This window comes from Thermobia domestica, chromosome 2, assembly GCF_964235325.1.
Source record: "Thermobia domestica chromosome 2, izTheDome1.hap1.1, whole genome shotgun sequence".
Taxonomy (NCBI): domain Eukaryota; kingdom Metazoa; phylum Arthropoda; class Insecta; order Zygentoma; family Lepismatidae; genus Thermobia; species Thermobia domestica.
In genome coordinates, this window is record NC_137455.1 from 265877229 (window position 1) to 265883203 (window position 5975).

The window sequence follows — 5975 nt, forward strand, 5'->3', positions numbered from 1 at the left end:
CTGCTCTCGCTCATGGTGGAAAGACTACAAGGTGGATGCAATGCAGTGCTACATTCTTGTCGCTCTGGCGCATGACGTCATCTTGGTCGCAGACGTGGCCAGCGAGAGTCAGATGAACTTTTAACAAGCGCTTGCTCGCTGGTATCTTACACGTAAACTTCTCTTCTACTTATAGTGATCTTCAACGAAGTAAAAATTTTAGTACAAACAATGATTATATAAATGTGATGTAATCAATGCTTAAGCTAAGTGAATTCAAAGGAAGATATTTACAATAGCAAAAGAAACAGCAATATCAGTTCATATTAAACAACTTTGAAGCTTGAACAAGCCAATATTACTCACTATATTTTCTGCTTTTTCTTTCTTTTTTAAACATCTGAAGTAATACACTCGAGTATGTATAGGCCTGAATAATCTATAACACAGTGTGTCGTTAATGCATTTCATTATTATATATTTACTAGCAGCGTTCACCCCGCTTCGCTGCGGTCACCCCGGAACGCAATAAACTTTGTTACTTAGATAATTTTTACTTTTTCGCTTTCAAGTGATATGATAAAAACCATAGAAGATTGCACTAATGTTAACATTATATCGCCTGTCATTTATGTTAACCCGCCCCGCTTCGCTGCGGTCACCCCAACCCGCCCCGCTTCGCTGCGGTCATCCCGGAACGCAATAAACTTTGTTACTTAGATAATTTTTACTTTTTCGCTTTCAAGTGATTTATAGCGCCTGTCAGTTATGTTAACCCGCCGAGTCACAGGGTCATGCGGGTTGCATATAAATACGTTTATTTTTATACCTATGATGAACTAATAACAAAGGATTTGTACGTATGGACACCTGAATGGTCAATTATCTCAAGACACTGGTAATTGAAAATTAAAGTGATATGATAAAAACCATCTAGGGTCCACATCCTAACAACCCCCCAAAAATGAAAGAAATCGGTTCAGCCGTATTAGCGTGATGAGCGGACAAAGGATTTTTTGTACGTATTGACACCTGATTGGTCAATTATCTCAAGACACTGGTAATTGAAAATTAAAGTGATATGATAAAAACCATCTAGGGTCCAAATCCTAACAACCCCCCAAAAATGAAAGAAATCGGTTCAGCCGTATTAGCGTGATGAGCGGACAAAGGATTTTGTGCGTTCTCTTTTATATATATAGATGTATGCTCAAGTATATTTTCGCAACACATTGATCGGTTTTGATTTACTATTATTATTATTTTGCTTGAAAGAGAATTCTTTACTGATAACCCCATATAAATTTTGAGAATATCTCTAGGGAGAATTCATGGTTTTCGTAAACAGAAATGCACGAACGTATATTTCGTCAGAATCTCAGGGGAGGTTAAAAACTTTATTGAGCAGAGACGCACGTATTTAATATTTTAAACATCGTTTTTATTTTTCGAATTATAAAAAAAACTCATCTTATTTGAAGTCACTGATCGCTTATTTATAGAATTTGTATTTAAACAAGAGGTTTGGTGAAACTGACAGTTCTCTGAGTATTAGTGTCAAAATTTACGCCATAACAAACTGTATTATTAAACATTTGTACGAAATAAAACGTTACATATACTATTGTGTTCTAAAAATGTATAGAAATAAATATGTATATACAAAGCACCTCAAACAAAGAAATTGCAACTTGACTATTTCAAGCAAGAAACAAAGTACCGGTACTAGGCGTAGGTGAAGATGATGTAGGGGTGTTACAGCTAGACTAGAAAACATATAAACCATAAAACTACGTATTTTTCTTAATTTTCTTGATAAGTTTTCTCTTTTCTGTCCCGTGGACTAAAGAAGACAAAAGATAAATGCAAGTGAATGATTATGTGGAATTTGGTGGAATGAGAATGCGGGAGGATCCCGAGAAACTCACGGACACGATGTTGTCCACCACAAACTCACTTGACCGAGAAGCGGACCAGTATCCCTTGCACCAGAGGTGAGCCTTCTGCCACTGAGCCACCGTGCTTCCTTGATTGGTTGAGAATCTACCATATTTTTAAATTTACTGCAGTTATTCTTAATTTTGTAATTCTGTAGGGGGCCCCTAAATATGTATATGTAATTATCCAAAGTTATGATTAAAATGAACAAAAATTTCAAAATCTGAGTGTAAAATGTCCCGACAATGGCCCTGACATGGTAGGTGGATACTTTATTCTCTTGATCTAATACATTGTTATATATCTTTGTAACCGTTAATCGTTATTACGAACCTTCCATTCGTTAGTTAATTTGAAGTGCAACGTCCCATTTTAGCACCGAGGCTACAGGGAATGCGGACCTTCAGAATGAAATGGGACCTGAACTACTTTAATGCGTTCAATGCTCTCCATTTGCGTAACTCGAGGAAGCCTCCTAGATCATTGTGCCTCCCTTCTCGAGTTACATGCCTGCCTCTGTGGGGAAAATTTTGTCTCAATATCTTATGTAGAAGGAAATGATAGAAATGATCACCTCTGTCGGTTCCCCTCCCTCATGATTTCGAATCCAGGTCTTGCCTCAAAGTTCGTCTTTTTAAATCGCACTATTGGATTTTTGTATGCAGAATCAACACAAGCTACTATAACCCTATATACTATTATTACATACTATTAATACTAAAAAGAAACTACAAAATGAAATCGCTTTTTTATAATTTCATTTAGCATTGCATTTATTTATTACTTTTATGTAAAACTTACCGTATTTTAGGTTTATTTTGTCCTGTCGCCTGCAAGCTAAAATCCATTTCTGGATACATTCCCCCTCTTTTTGAGGAAATCTAAAGTATTTTGTATTAATTCCCTTAGTTTTTCTGTAATAATTACTACAGCCGTACACTGCACAGTTAGGCATTCTCGATTTCATTTAAAAGAACAAAGTAAAGAATTTCCACTTGTCACGCGCATTTTCCCGTTGTCTCTTGCAAACCAGATGACGTCACAGCCACGACAGCGCTCTAAGCGACATGCGCATGCAACCACCTTGTAGTCTTTCCACCATGCACTCGCTGATAGGAAAATGTAACTACTAGCCATCAGTGTAACCATTCACCAAAATTAGCAGTAGGTCCTTAGGCATAAATTAGTTACCAACACTAGCAATGTGTCCATACAGCACCTCGACGTACTTTATAAATAATTTGCCACGAAATTCAAAATTTAAAACGATGTCCTAGTAGTCCTAATTTTGAATATTTTATTTTAATTCCATTATTTCAATAGAAAATCTTAAAAAGAGTTGAAACGTGGTTGTTATGTATACACGACTCCAAAAGTGCATTACAACCTGCAATTCTCGTTTTCCTGCAATAGCAGGCAACCCAAAAAAGCTCGGCGGTTGGGTTGGTTGTGAATTCGAAAGGCGCTGGACCAAACCTCAATTTTGTAATAAATATATCAGTGTGGCAGACTGCAAATAAGGGAATAAAACAAATTGTTAAAAATGACAATAATATCATGACGGAGATGGATGACATCAAAAGTTACAAAATGATCTTACTTAAGCAGTTCAAAAAAGATGAATGGCAAAAGACACATATCAGAGGAAAACATTTTTCTGCTCACCTCCCAAAAAAAGAATCTCATAAGAAAGAAAAAGTTACATAAAGTTACGTAAGTTTTAATACAAAAGCCCCACTCTATATTGTGAAAGTTGACACCCGAAAGGCAAGAACAACTGAACCAAATTCAATAAAATTGTGCACAGATATTGTAGACGTAAAAGGAGGGAATACGAGTTTCGTATTTTCCTGGAAAAAACGGTTGGGTGGGGCACGGACCCCTCCAAACCTTTTATCACGAAATATCAAAACTGCTAGTAACAGTATGTCAGAAGTGTGTAAAAGACATGAATAATTGCAACGGAACATTTTGTATTGAAAATACGCAAAAACTAAAGGAATACGGCCTTTTTAAATTTTCTGCGGAAAAACGGATTTAGGGGCAAAAGCTCCCACCCAAAATTTTGAAACTTGATGTCCGAAAGGCAAGAAGTGAACCGAAGTGAACGAAATTAAGCGCAGATATTGCAAACGTAACATGAGGATACGAGTTTCGTATTTTCCTCGAAAAAACGGTTAGGTGGGGCATGGAACGTGGCACGGAAAATCAAATGTGCTGGTAACAGCATGTCAGATGTGTGTAAAGGACATGAAGAATTTAATCAAACTGCGTCTACGGACAATACGCAAAAAATAGAGGAAAACATTTATTTAAATTTTCTGTGAAAAAAACAGTTTTACGGGAAAAAAGCTCAAACCCAAAATTTTGAAAGTTGATGCCCGAAAGGCAAAAGGAAGTGAACCGAAGTGAATGAAATTGTGCACAGATATTGTAGATATAAAATGGGGGAATACGGTTTTAGTATTTTTCTGGAAGTAACGGTTCGGTAGGGCACTAACCCCTCCAAACCTTTGATCAGGAAATATCAAAAGTGCTAGTAACCGTATCTGAGATGTGTGTAAAGGACATGAAGAATTGCAACGAAACTTTATGTGTGGACAAAAAATAAATGAATATTGTTTTTTTTTTATTTTCCGCGGAAAAACGGTTTTAGAGGGAAAAATTCCCACACAAAATTTTGGAAGTTGACGTCCGAAAGACAGAAGAAAAATGAAATCTTTGAGTTTTACGTCTCACGGTTATGCCAGTTAGGCTAAAGGAGACAGACGTTGATGATGAGTAATGAATGAAATGGTGGAATGAAGAAAGTGGCAGGAAACGGAGAACCCCTAGAAAACCCACGCACACGGTGTTTGTCCATCACAAAGTTCACTTGGCGGGGGCTGGGATCGAACCCGGGACCCCAAGCACCAGAGGTGAATGCTCTACCACTGAGCCACGGCGGCCCCTGAAAAGCAGAAGTAAACCGAAGTGAATAAAAATTTTCACAGATATTGAATACGTAAAATGAGGATACGAATGTCGTATTTCCCTGGAAAAAACGGCCGCATGGGGCACGGACCCCTCCAAACATTTGACCACAAAAAATAAAAGGTCTTGAAACAATATGTCAAATGTGTGTATAGGACATGAAGAATTGCAACGAAACTTTGTGTATGAACAATACGCAAAAAATGAAAGAATACGTTTTCTTAATGTTCTGCAGGAAAACGGTTTTAGGGGGGCAAATGAACCCACCCCAAAAGTTTGAAATTTGACGCCGAAAAAGCAAGAAGAAGTGAACCGAAGTGAATGAAATCTTGCACACATATTGTGAAAATAAAATGTGGGAATTCTAGTTCCGTATTTCCTGAAAAAACTGTTAGGTGGGGCACGGACCACTACAAACATTTGCTCAGGAAATATCAAAAGTGCTAGTAACAGTATATCAGATTTGTGTAAAGGACATGAAGAATTCCAATGAAACTTTATGTACGGGCAATACGCAAAAAAAAAATGGAGAAGGGTTTTTCTGCGGAAAAACGGTTTTAGGGGCAAAAGCTCTCACACAAAATTATGAAAGTTGACCCCGGGAAGGCAAAAAGAAGTGAACCGAAGTGAATCAAATTGTGCACGGACATTGTAGACATAAAATGAGGGAATATGGGTTTGCTATTTTCCTGGAAAAAAGGAGTGGGTGCGGCACGGACCCTCCCTAACGTTTGATCACAAAATATCAAAAGTGCTAGTATGTCAGATGTGTGTCAAGGACATGAAAAATTGCAACATAACTTTGTGTATGGACAATACGCAAAAAGTAAACGAATACGGGTTTTTCTAAGTTCTGCGGGAAAACGGTTTTAGGGGGCAAAAGCTCCCACCCTAAATTTTGAAAGTTGAACTCGAAAGGCAAACAGAAGTGAATCGAAGTGAGTGCAAATGTGAACATATATTGTAGACATAAAATAAGGATACGGGTTTCATATTTTCCTGGAGAAAATAGTCGTGTGGGGCACGGACCCTTCCAAACCTTTGATCACAAAAAATTAAAATTCTAATAACAGTATGTAGAAAGT